General features: G+C 45.7%; 1 pseudogene; it reads left to right on the top strand.

The window, feature by feature from the left end:
• LOC123486912 overlaps window positions 1-13880 on the top strand; it is a 48372-nt pseudogene that overhangs the window by 18997 nt on the left and 15495 nt on the right.

Here is a 13880-nt window from a genome sequence, read left to right as displayed (position 1 = left end):
AACCGATATGGCCTGTAACTAGGATCCATAGGGGGAGTCTACCACTGTTAATAATGGTATCTCTGTGTCTGGGATCTATAGGGGGAGTCTACCACTGTTAATAATGGTATCTCTGTGTCTGGGATCTATAGGGAGTCTACCACTGTTAATAATGGTATCTCTGTGTCTGGGATCTATGGGAGTCTACCACTGTTAATAATGGTATCTCTGTGTCTAGGATCTATAGGGGAGTCTACCACTGTTAATAATGGTATCTCTGTGTCTAGGATCTATAGGGGAGTCTACCACTGTTAATAATGGTATCTCTGTGTCTAGGATCTATAGGGGGAGTCTACCACTGTTAATAATGGTATCTCTGTGTCTAGGAGCCGTAGGGGGGAGGAGCCATCCTGACCATGCCTGGGGAGAGGAGAGTGACAAGGTGAGAGCAACACACACACACACACACACACACACACAGTCATAATATCGTGCTCCAACAGCTCCTCTAGTGTTTACAGATATGACCTCATTGTGAAAGAGAGACACTGTCAGGTCCTTACACATACCTCTGGGCCATGTGGAGTGGACTGGTTTCTGTGGAGGGGACTGGTTTCTGTGGAGGGCGCTGGTTTATGTGGAGGGGACTGGTTTCTGTGGAGGGCGCTGGTTTCTGTGTAGGGCGCTGGTTTCTGTGGAGGGGACTGGTTTCTGTGGAGGGGACTGGTTTCTGTGGAGGGCGCTGGTTTCTGTGGAGGCGCTGGTTTCTGTGGAGGGGACTGGTTTCTGTGGAGGGCGCTGGTTTCTGTGGAGGGGAGTGGTTTCTGTGGAGGGGAGTGGTTTCTGTGGAGGGGACTGGTTTCTGTGGAGGGGACTGGTTTCTGTGGAGGGGACTGGTCTTTTCTGTGGAGGCGCTGGTTTCTGTGGAGGGGACTGTTTCTGTGGAGGGCGCTGGTTTCTGTGGGAGGGAGTGGTTTCTGTGGAGGGAGTGGTTTCTGTGGAGGGGAGTGGTTTCTGTGGAGGGGACTGGTTTCTGTGGAGGGGACTGGTTTCTGTGGAGGGACTGGTTTCTGTGGAGGGGACTGGTTTCTGTGGAGGCGCTGGTTTCTGTGGAGGGACTGGTTTCTGTGGAGGGGACTGGTTTCTGTTTAGGCGCTGGTTTCTGTGGAGGGAGTGGTTTCTGTGGAGGGAGTGGTTTCTGTGGAGGGGACTGGTTTCTGTGGAGGGGACTGGTTTCTGTGGAGGGGACTGGTTTCTGTGGAGGGCGCTGGTTTATGTGGAGGGGACTGGTTTCTGTGGAGGGGACTGGTTTCTGTGGAGGGCGCTGGTTTCTGTGGAGGGCGCTGGTTTCTGTGGAGGCGCTGGTTTCTGTGGAGGGGACTGGTTTATGTGGAGGGCGCTGGTTTATGTGGAGGGGACTGGTTTCTGTGGAGGGGACTGGTTTCTGTGGAGGGCGCTGGTTTCTGTGGAGGGCGCTGGTTTCTGTGGAGGCGCTGGTTTCAGTGGAGGGGACTGGTTTCAGTGGAGGGGACTGGTTTCTGTGGAGGGGAGTGGTTTCTGTGGAGGGGACTGGTTTCTGTGGAGGGGAGTGGTTTCTGTGGAGGGGACTGGTTTCTGTGGAGTGCGCTGGTTGGGAGATGTTGATTGAACTGAAGTGGAGAGGAAATGAAGGAATATGGAGGGAGGGAAAGAGGGAATGCAGGGAGAGGAAGGAATACAGAAGGAGAGGAGGAAGAAGGGAGGTGGATGGAGGGAGAGAGGAGGGAGAGAGGAGGTGCTGCTAATGATTTCACCTCCAGGTGTTGGTGTGAGTGGGGGAACTAGAGGAGGAATGGTGGCCCAGGAAAATACACAGATTTGAAATCAAGAGGGGGTGGGAGAAATAAAGTGTGTGTGTGTGTGCTTATGTGTGGGTCAGAGTGTGTGTGGGTCAGAGTGTGTGTGGGTCAGGGTGTGTGTGGGTCAGGGTGTGTGTGGGTCAGGGTGTGTGTGGGTCAGGGTGTGTGTGGGTCAGGGTGTGTGTGGGTCAGGGTGTGTGTGGGTCAGGGTGTGTGTGTGTGTTTTATAGGTGCGTGCACATGCAAGTGGGGAGGCCGGGGTGATAAAACAGTGTGTTTATTTTCTGTCCATACCTCTGTAGCCTAAGCACCAGCTGTGTGTGTCTGTGTGTGTCTGTGTGTGTCTGTGTGTGTCTGTGTGTGTCTGTGTGTGTCTGTGTGTGTGTGTGTGTGTCTGTGTGTGTGTCTGTGTGTGTCTGTGTGTGTGTCTGTGTGTGTGTGTGTGTGTCTGTGTGTGTCTGTGTGTGTCTGTGTGTGTGTGTCTGTGTGTGTCTGTGTGTGTGGTATTTAAACCCCCCATTGTATTTGAATTGGAGGTCACACCGTCTGCTGTATTGCTGGAGTGTTCTATTGCTATTCTTGAAACATGCATGCAGGTACACACACTTACACTCACATGCGCGCGCACACACACACACACACACACACACACACACACACCCTCTGTCTGAACACATGCAGGCAGTAAGTGTCATTAGTATGAAGCTTTAATGTGCCTGTCTGTTAGGGGAACTCTTCAGATGCCCCCGCTGATTTTCATTCCAGGGTCTTGGGGAGGGGTATGGGTGGAGGGGGGTAGAGGGGGATGGAGTTATGGTTTTGGGGTAGAAGGGGGTGAGGGAATGGACACAGTGGCAGGGGAAATGGGAGAATGAAGGTTAGAATATAGAGGTGTAGTGTTGCACGGTATACCCAAACCGAGGTACTTGAAAAACGTTTCAGTACTAGATTTTTTTTTTTTTACTTTCATTTTGTCTGTATTTTTTGTTGTTGTATTTATTAAGGATCCCCACTAGTTCCTGCCAAGGCAGCATCTACTCTTCCTGGGGTCCGGCCAAATTAAGGCAGTTATACAATTTAAAAAAACATTACAATACATTCATTACAGAATTCACAACACATTGTGTGCTCTCAGGCCCCTACTCCACTACCACATATTTACAACACAAAATCCATGTGTACGTGTGTGTGTATAGTGCGTATGTTATCGTGTGTGTATGCATGTGTGTGTGCCTATGTTTGTGTTGCTTCACAGTCCCCGCTGTTCCATAAGGTGTATTTCTATTTGTTTTTTAAATCTGATTCTAGCTTGCATCAGTTACCTGATGTGGAATAGAGTTCCATGTAGTCATGGCTCTATGTAGACTGTGCACCTCCCATAGTCTTTCTGGATTTGGGCACTGTGAAGAGACCTCTGGTGGCATGGTCTTGTGGGGTATGCATGGGTGTCCTGAGCTGTGTGCTAGTCGTTTAAACAGACAGCTCGGTGCTTTCAACATGTCAATACATGTAGGATGATTCAATCTCTCCTCCACTTTGAGCCAGGAGAGATTGACATGCAGATTATTAATGTTAGCTCTCTGTACATCCAAGGGCCAGCCGTGCTGCCCTGTTCTGAGCCAATTGCAATTTTCCTAAGTCCCTCTTTGTGGCACCTGACCACACTACTAAACAGTAGTCCAGGTGCGACAAACCTAGGGCCTGTAGGACCTGCCTTGTTGATAGTGCTGTTAAGAAGGCAGAGTAGCACTTTATTATGGACATACTTCTCCCCATCTTAGCTACTGTTGTATCAATATGTTTTGACCATGACAGTTTACAATCCAGGGTTACTCCAAGCAGTTTAGTCACCTCAACTTACTCAATTTCCACATTATTTATTACAAGATTTAGTCGAGGTTTAGGGAATGATTTGTCCCAAATACAATGCTGTCATGTGTCTCACAGATCAAGCCCCCAAGTTAACACACTGAAATAATGCAACACGGAATGTAGAAATGTTGAAACTGTTAATTACTGTTCGTAAACAATGTCCATACAGGCTAGAATAACTTCAAAATGCAAGAAGATAGCCTACGAAGCTGGAAGCTACCGCTAACTTTCCTTGCTAGCTGACAGCTGAAGCTAACATCAATTCACTACCCCTAGTACTTTGTTTATGATGATAATATGCAAATCATAACGCAAAATAGGCAGATTTCAAAGCTGATTGCCACCAAAAACGTTATTCATTCACCTATTCAGTCTCTCACGTCTCTCCCAAAGAGGATCTATTGGGTCAGAGAACTGACTCTGTGCCGCCCCTTCTTGCCTCATGAATGATGTCATTACTTGTTAAAGAGACAGCGCACACTTTTATAAAAGAAGCTACTTCTATGCAAATGTTGTTGATCAGTAGAATAAAATTAGTCCCAAATGGAAGGAAACAGATTGATTGTCGTCTGTAGCCACATGAACTCAGCCAAAAACAAGCTCAATAACTCAATGCATTCACACACTCCTATTGAATATGCATTCAGCTGTATGGGTGAATAGGCCTGGCGACATCTGGATTTTTACCCAGTTTATCATTAGAGATTTACCATTATGTTGTTAGATTGGTAAACAAAGTCGTTGATTTGTATAATTGATTTGTTAATGCATACATGGTGGTCTCTGGAAAATGTTGATGTAAATAAATTCTAATGTAACGATATTGAACTGCCCAAACGATTTGAACAGAGCAGTAGCAGAGTTTCTGTCTGGATCAAGTGCCATTCTGTAACTTTGGTTAATATGCCTTATTTTTTTTGCCTTGGTATCGTTTTGGTATTGTGATGGTATGGAGTATTGTGATGGTATGGAGTATTGTGATGGTATGGAGTATTGTGATGGTATGGAGTATTGTGATGGTATGGAGTATTGTGATGGTATGGAGTATTGTGATGGTATGGAGTATTGTGATGGTATGGAGTATTGCGATGGTATGGAGTATTGCGATGGTTTGGAGTATTGCGATGGTTTGGAGTATTGCGATGGTTTGGAGTATTGCGATGGTTTGGAGTATTGCGATGGTTTGGAGTATCATGATACTAAACCTGGTATCAGTTTCAAAGTGAAAAATCTGGTATCATAACACTATAGAGGGGGCAAGGAGTAATACTTTAGGATAGGGGTGTAACGGGGGGTTAGAATAGTTATACTGGCTGGCCTTGGGGGTTTGACATAGAGGGGGACAGGGGGTCAAGGAGGAATAATGAATGATAGGGGAGTGGAAAGGGGGTAGAGGGGTGAGAATGGGTACACTGGTCCCCCTCAGGGTGTAAGGTCAGTCGTGGCGTGGAGCTTGGACCCAAATCTGTGCAGTCATTTGGCTCTGGTGAATCCCTAGGCACTCCCCTAATCACCACTCCTCTACCCCCCTTCCTATCCCCATCTTTCACGCTCCCGTCCAAATCCCTCTATCCCCATCTTTCACGCTCCCGTCCAAATCCCTCTATCCCCCTCTTTCACTCTCCCGTTCAAATCCCTCTATCCCCCTCTTTCACTCTCCCCCCTCTCCTATACCTTCCCCTCGTCAACCCCTCCTTTCCCCTCCCACTCCCCCTCTCTTTCTCTCAAATGTAATGCTAGAAGAGTGTGTGTGTGTGTGTGTGTGTGTGTGAGAGAGGATGTGATATGTATGAAAGCTCACATGTATGGCAGCCTAGGGAAACCCTTCACATCGTGAAATTTAATTGTAGTTTTCAGAACTATAAAAACACTGTCCCAAATCCAGATCTTTTGAAATCACTGAGATATCTTTATCAGAACCAGAGTTATGAGCTTTTAAATCTGTACAATAACAGATGCATGTATTTGAATTGGAGTCAAAACAATGTACATTTCAGTGTGATTATGAACCGTCAACAACACATCCTTAAAGAAAAACATGAGAAAGATCTGTTTGATTTGACAGGATATAGTGAGCGCCTAAAGTATTGTAAAGGATTGGGACAGTGACACCTTTTGTTTTGGCTCTGTACTCCAGCACTTTGGATTTGAAATGATACTTTGAGGTTCACCATATCGGGTGAACTGTTTAGAAATTACAGCCCTTTTTGTACATAGTCCCCCCATTTTAGGGGACCAAAAGTATTGGGACAAATTCACTTATGTGTATTAAAGTAGTCAAAATGTTAATATTTGGTTCCATATTCCTAGCACGCAATGATTACAACAAGCCATTTTGGAGTCACTTTTATAGTAAAAAAAAGAGTAGAATATGTTTCTAAACACTTCTACATTCATGTGGATTCTACCATGATTACGGAATGAATGAATCGTGAATGATTAGTGAAAGTTAGACGCACAAATAATCATACCCCCAAGACATGCTAACCTCTCACCATTACAATAACAGTAGAGGTTAGCATTTTATATCATACCCCCAAGACATGCTAACCTCTCACCATTACAATAACAGTGGAGGTTAGCATTTTATATCATACCCCCAAGACATGCTAACCTCTCACCATTACAATAACAGTGGAGGTTAGCATTTTATATCATACCCCAAGACATGCTAACCTCTCACCATGACAATAACAGTGGAGGTTAGCATTTTATATCATACCCCAAGACATGCTAACCTCTCACCATTACAATAACAGTGGAGGTTAGCATTTTATATCATACCCCCAAGACATGCTAACCTCTCACCATGACAATAACAGTGGAGGTTAGCATTTTATATCATACCCCAAGACATGCTAACCTCTCACCATGACAATAACAGTGGAGGTTAGCATTTTATATCATACCCCCAAGACATGCTAACCTCTCACCATGACAATAACAGTGGAGGTTGCATTTTATATCATACCCCTTAAGACATGCTAACCTCTCACCATGACAATAACAGTGGAGGTTAGCATTTTATATCATACCCCCAAGACATGCTAACCTCTCACCATGACAATAACAGTGGAGGTTAGCATTTTATATCATACCCCCAAGACATGCTAACCTCTCACCATTACAATAACAGTGGAGGTTAGCATTTTATATCATACCCCCAAGACATGCTAACCTCTCACCATTACAATAACAGTGGAGGTTAGCATTTTATATCATACCCCCAAGACATGCTAACCTCTCACCATGACAATAACAGTGGAGATTAGCATTTTATATCATACCCCCAAGACATGCTAACCTCTCACCATGACAATAACAGTAGAGGTTAGCATTTTATATCATACCCCAAGACATGCTAACCTCTCACCATGACAATAACAGTGGAGGTTAGCATTTTTATATCATACCCCCAAGACATGCTAACCTCTCACCATGACAATAACAGTGGAGGTTAGCATTTTATATCATACCCCCAAGACATGCTAACCTCTCACCATGACAATAACAGTGGAGGTTGGCATTTTATATCATACCCCCAAGACATGCTAACCTCTCACCATGACAATAACAGTGGAGGTTAGCATTTTATATCATACCCCAAGACATGCTAACCTCTCACCATGACAATAACAGTGGAGGTTAGCATTTTATATCATACCCCCAAGACATGCTAACCTCTCACCATTACAATAACAGTGGAGGTTAGCATTTTATATCATACCCCCAAGACATGCTAACCTCTCACCATGACAATAACAGTGGAGGTTAGCATTTTATATCATACCCCAAGACATGCTAACCTCTCACCATTACAATAACAGTGGAGGTTAGCATTTTATATCATACCCCCAAGACATGCTAACCTCTCACCATGACAATAACAGTGGAGGTTAGCATTTTTGGGGGGGTATGATATTTGTGCGTCTAACGTTCTCACTCATTATTCATGTGTGTGTGTTAGTCTGAAACAGGTCATTATTCACGTACAGTGCATTTGGAAAGTATTCAGACCCCTTCCCTTTTTCTACATTTTGTTACGTTACAGCCTTATTCTAAAATGGATTACATTCCATTTTTTTCCTCATCAATTTACACAAGTACCCCCATAATGACGCAACTCAAAAACAGGTTTTTAGACATTTGAGATGTTTCTACAACTTGATTGGAGTCCACTTGTGGTAAATGCAATTGATTGAACATGATTTGGAAAGGCACAAACCTGTCTATATAAGGGCCCACAGTTGACAGTGCATGTCAGAGCAAAAGCCAAGCCATGAGGTCGAAGGAATTGTCTGTAAAACTCAGAGACAGGATTGTGTCGAGGCACAGATCTGGGGAAGGGTACCAAAAAATGTCTGCAGCATTGAAGGTCCCCAAAAACATGATGATTTAATCAATTTTAGGATAAGGCTGTAAAAAGTCAAGGGGTCTGAATAGTTTCCGAAGGCACTGTATGTCAGTGTGTTAGTCTGAAACAGGAGTTGAAATGGACTAGTGCAGATGCTGAGGGCGTTACTGTCTGTAGAACACAGTCTGCACAGTGGCAGCTGCCTGCCTGCCTGCATCCTGTGTGGGTGAGACTGTGTGTGTGTGTGTGTGTGTGTGTGTGTGTGTTTTTTGTACTGTTTGTGTGGGTGTGTGTCTGCAGCCTGCCATCCAGCTGTTTCCTGTTAGCAAACATGCTGCTCTCACTGGTGTGTGTGTGTGTGTGTGTGTGTGTGTGTGTGTGTGTGTGTGTGTGTGTGTGTGTGTGTGTGTGTGTGTGTGTGTGTGTGTGTGTGTGTGTGTGTGTGTGTGTGTGTGTACGCGTGACTCAGAGCCTGTGACTGTGTTTAAAGCTTGCTGCAATAGATAGAAGCTGACTTACTGACTTACTGTGTCTCCTATGCTCTCTGTTCTGTAACGTCTTAGTAGGCTGAGATCATCAGTGATTCAATGACTGGTGACTGTAATAGGAGTGACTCAGTGTTAATGACTGTGTTGATTGTAGTGGGTGTGACTCAGTGTTAATGACTGGTGACTGTAGTAGGAGTGACTCAGTGTTAATGACTGGTGACTGTAGTAGGAGTGACTCAGTGTTAATGACTGGTGACTGTAGTAGGAGTGACTCAGTGTTAATGACTGGTGACTGTAGTAGGAGTGACTCAGTGTTAATGACTGGTGACTGTAGTAGGAGTGACTCAGTGTTAATGACTGGTGACTGTAGTAGGAGTGACTCAGTGTTAATGACTGGTGACTGTAGTAGGAGTGACTCAGTGTTAATGACTGACTGTAATAGGAGTGACTCAGTGTTAATGACTGGTGACTGAAGTAGGAGTGACTCAGTGTTAATGACTGACTGAAGTAGGAGTGACTCAGTGTTAATGACTGACTGTAATAGGAGTGACTCAGTGTTAATGACTGCTGACTGAAGTAGGAGTGACTCAGTGTTAATGACTGACTGTAGTAGGAGTGACTCAGTGTTAATGACTGACTGTAATAGGAGTGACTCAGTGTTAATGACTGACTGTAATAGGAGTGACTCAGTGTTAATGACTGTGTTGATTGTAGTGGGTGTGACTCAGTGTTAATTACTGTGTTGATTGTAGTGGGTGTGACTCAGTGTTAATTACTGTGTTGATTGTAGTGGGTGTGACTCAGTGTTAATGACTGAAGACTGTAGTAGGGTGTGACTCAGTGTTAATGACTGTGTTGATTGTAGTGGGTGTGACTCAGTGTTAATGACTGTGTTGATTGTAGTGGGTGTGACTCAGTGTTAATTACTGTGTTGATTGTAGTGGGTGTGACTCAGTGTTAATGACTGAAGACTGTAGTGGGTGTGACTCAGTGTTAATGACTGTGTTGATTGTAGTGGGTGTGACTCAGTGTTAATGACTGTGTTGATTGTAGTGGGTGTGACTCAGTGTTAATGACTGATGACTGTAATAGGAGTGACTCAGTGTTAATGACTGTGTTGATTGTAGTGGGTGTGACTCAGTGTTAATGACTGTGTTGATTGTAGTGGGTGTGACTCAGTGTTAATGACTGATGACTGTAATAGGAGTGACTCAGTGTTAATGACTGTGTTGATTGTAGTGGGTGTGACTCAGTGTTAATGACTGATGACTGTAATAGGAGTGACTCAGTGTTAATGACTGTGTTGATTGTAGTGGGTGTGACTCAGTGTTAATGACTGTGTTGATTGTAGTGGGTGTGACTCAGTGTTAATGACTGTGTTGATTGTAGTGGGTGTGACTCCATGTTAATGACTGTGACTCCCAACAGCCCGACAGGCAGAACACATTACCCTGCAGCAGATGAAACACCCCTTCACAGGGCTCCAACATGTTCTCCATCAGAATGCACTTCACTGTTTGACCAAATCATGGATGTTTTGAAACTTTGGAGTGAGGTGACCATGTGATAAATGTAACTTGCACAGCCAAGTCAAAGGGTTGTAAAATGCCACTAAATGGTCCCGATCTGGAGCCCTGCCCCTTAACGTCCTCTTGCTGGAGAATAAGTAGCATCATCAGTACTGCTCTACCAAGCAAAGAGGCAGGAACTGAGTAAAAATGGCTTTTATTTACCCTGGTTTCACAGTAACCTTATGCAGTTACTGATAACATGACCCCCATTTTCTCCACACCTCAATACAATAGAGGCAGGATACTGGTCCACATGGTTAAGCAGGTATTTTAATGTAGCATAAATGACATGAACTACCGTATTTTCCGCACTATAAGGCGCACCGGAGTATAAGCCGCAGCAGCTAAATTGAATGATGTGTACATATATAAGCCGCACTGGAATATAAGCCGCGGGTGTTTTAATGTTTATTTACCATATGTAAGGGTTCGTGCACAGAGGGGATTGTCGGGAAAGAGATGGCTGCTTGAAAACTTCCTTTGCACAAACTGTCTCGCTCTCGTAATGTCTGTCTGTCTTGCTCTCGTTCTGTCTCTCGTTCTGTCTCTCGTACCACTCTCGGTTCCACTTTTACTTTTGCGCGCTACCTGTCTCACTCTTTTCCGGCCTCCAGCTTCCTGCTGGAGCCCGCCGCCTAAAGGTGGGGGCGCGGACCGTCATAGAGCCCATAGAGTTAAAGTTAGTGGACTGTAACCTGTAAAATCCATAGATTTAGGAGGTCTTCTAGTGGCCGTTAGCTGTAAAAATCCATAGATTAGCCGCACCGTTATATAAGCCGCAGGGTCGAAAAATGGGAAAAAAGGCGCGGTTTATAGTCAGAAAATTACGGTAATTTTCCACCAAATGAGCAGCTACTGCCTTGTTGCTTGGTAGGGCAGAGTAGTGCTCTGATAGGTTGTAGCTAACCAGCTAGCATTAGCAATCTGTTATTAGCCTACCTGAGCAGGTATATATATATATATATATAATATACTACCAGTCAAAGGTTTGGACACACCTATTCATTCAAGGGTTTTTCTTTATTTTTACTATTTTTTACATTGTATAATAATAGTGAAGACATCAAAACTATGAAATAACACACATGGAATCATGTAGTAACCAAAAAAGTGTTAAACAAATCAAGATGTATTTTATATTTGAGATTCTTCAAATAGCCACCCTTTGCCTAGATAACAGCTTTGCACACTATATTTACTGGGATGATGTGCTTTCAGATGTCTCTTGAAGTCGCTGGTGTTTTTTCCTGTCAACTTGTGGGCGCAAACACTGTCTTCTCACTTAGAAAAGTAGTTTGAATCAACATGATAAGTAAAGTGGCTCTGAACTTCACTCCTTTTTCTCCCGGGAGCTTTTACCAGCCGTAGGAGTAGCCATGGCGTGGTGCCTGATTTGCATCAATCATTTGTTGTCCGCCAGATTGCAAATAACAGATTTCAGTCAGAGATAATGTAGTCTCGTTTTACATTTTACATTTACATTTTAGTCATTTAGCAGACGCTCTTATCCAGAGCGACTTACAGGAGCAATTAGGGTTAAGTGCCTTGCTCAAGGGCACATTTACGTCATTTAGCAGACGCTCTTAAACAGAGCGACTCACAAATTGGTGCATTCACCCCTATAGGCAGTGGGATAACCACTTTACAATTTTTGGGGGTAGAAGGATTACTTTATCCTATCCCAGGTATTCCTTAAAGAGGTGGGGTTTCAAATGTCTCCGGAAGGTGGTGAGTGACTCCGCTGTCCTGGCGTCGTGAGGGAGCTTGTTCCACCATTGGGGTGCCAGAGCAGCGAACAGTTTTGACTGGGCTGAGCGGGAACTATGCTTCCGCAGAGGAAGGGAGCCAGCAGGCCAGAGGTGGATGAACGCAATGCCCCTCGTTTGGGTGTAGGGACTAATCAAAGCCCGAAGGTACAGAGGTGCCGCTTCCCCTCACTGCTCCAAGGCAAGCACCATGGTCTTGTAACGGATGCGAGCTTCAACTGAAGCCAGTGGAGTGTGCGGAGGAGCGGGGTGACGTGAGAAAACTCTGGGAAGGTTGAACACCAGACGGGCTGCGTCATTCTGGATGAGTTGTAGGGGTTTAATGGCACAGGCAGGGGAGGCCAGCCAACAGCGAGTTGCAGTAGTCCAGACGGGAGATGACAAGTGCCTGGATTAGGACCTGTGCCGCTTCCTGTGTAAGGCAGGGTCGTACTCTCCGAATGTTGTAGAGCATGAACCTGCAGGAGCGGGTCACCGCCTTGATGTTAGCGGAGAACGACAGGGTGTTGTCCAGGGTCACGCCAAGGCTCTTCGCACTCTGGGAGGAGGACACAACAGAGTTGTCAACCGTGATGGCGAGATCATGGAACGGGCAGTCCTTCCCCGGGAGGAAGAGCAGCTCCGTCTTGCCAGGGTTCAGCTTTAGGTGGTGATCCGTCATCCATACTGATATGTCTGCCAGACATGCAGAGATGCGATTCGCCACCTGGTTATCAGAAGGGGGAAAGGAGAAGATTAGTTGTGTATCGTCAGCGTAGCAATGATAGGAGAGGCCATGTGATGATATGACAGAGCCAAGTGACTTGGTGTATAGGGAGAAAAGGAGAGGGCCTAGAACTGAGCCCTGGGGGACACCAGTGGTGAGAGCACGTGGTGCGGGAGACAGCTTCGCCACGCCACTTGGTAGGAGCGACCGGTCAGGTAGGACGCAATCCAGGAGTGAGCCGCGCCGGAGATGCCCAGCTCGGAGAGGGTGGAGAGGAGGATCAGCAGTGAGGAAAATGTGGCAAATAGCTTCCTAGGGTTAGAGGCAGATGCTTGGAATTTAGAGTGGTAGAAAGTGGCCTTAGCAGCAGAAACAGATGAAGAAAATGTAGAGAGGAGGGAGTGAAAAGATGCCAGGTCGGCAGGGAGTTTAGTTTTCTTCCATTTCCGCTCCGCTGCCCGGAGCTCTGTTCTGTGAGCTCGCAATGAGTCATCAAGCCACGGAGCTGGGAGGGGAGGACCGAGCCGGCCGGGAGGATAGGGGACACAGAGAGTCAAAGGATGCAGAAAGGGAGGAGAGGAGGGTTGAGGAGGCAGAATCAGGAGATTGGAGGGAGAAGGATTGAGCAGAGGGAAGAGATGATAGGATGGAAGAGGAGAGAGTAGTGGGAGAGAGAGAGCGAAAGTTGCGGCGGCACATTACCATCTGTGTAGGGGGCAGAGTGAGTAGTGTGGGAGGAGAGCGAGAGAGAAAAGGAAACAAAGTAGTGGTCGGAGACATGGAGGAGTTGCAGTGAGATTAGTAGAAGAGCAGCATCTAGTAAAGATGAGGTCAAGGGTATTGCCTGCCTTGTGAGTAGGGGGACGGTAGAGAGGGTGAGGTCAAAAGAGGAGAGGAGTGGAAAGAAGGAGGCAGAGAGAAATGAGTCAAATGTGGACATAGGGAGGTTGAAATCCCCCAAAACTGTGAGGGGTGAGCCATCCTCAGGAAAGGAACTTATCAAGGCGTCAAGCTCATTGATGAACTCTCCAAGGGAACCTGGAGGGCGATAGATGACAAGGATATTAAGCTTAAATGGGCTAGTGACTGTGACAGCATGGAATTCAAATGAGGAGATAGACAGATGGGTTAGGGGGAAAAATTGAGAATGTCCACTTGGGAGAGATGAGGATTCCTGTGCCACCACCCCTCTGACCAGATGCTCTCGGGGTATGCGAGAACACATGGTCAGACGAGGAGAGAGCAGTAGGAGTAGCAGTGTTTTCACTGGTAATCCATGTTTCCGTCAGCGCCAGGAAGTCGAGGG

This window comes from Coregonus clupeaformis, unplaced genomic scaffold (assembly GCF_020615455.1).
Source record: "Coregonus clupeaformis isolate EN_2021a unplaced genomic scaffold, ASM2061545v1 scaf1343, whole genome shotgun sequence".
Taxonomy (NCBI): domain Eukaryota; kingdom Metazoa; phylum Chordata; class Actinopteri; order Salmoniformes; family Salmonidae; genus Coregonus; species Coregonus clupeaformis.
The sequence above is the reverse complement of the archived record's forward strand: the minus strand, read 5'-3'. Positions and strand labels throughout refer to the sequence as shown.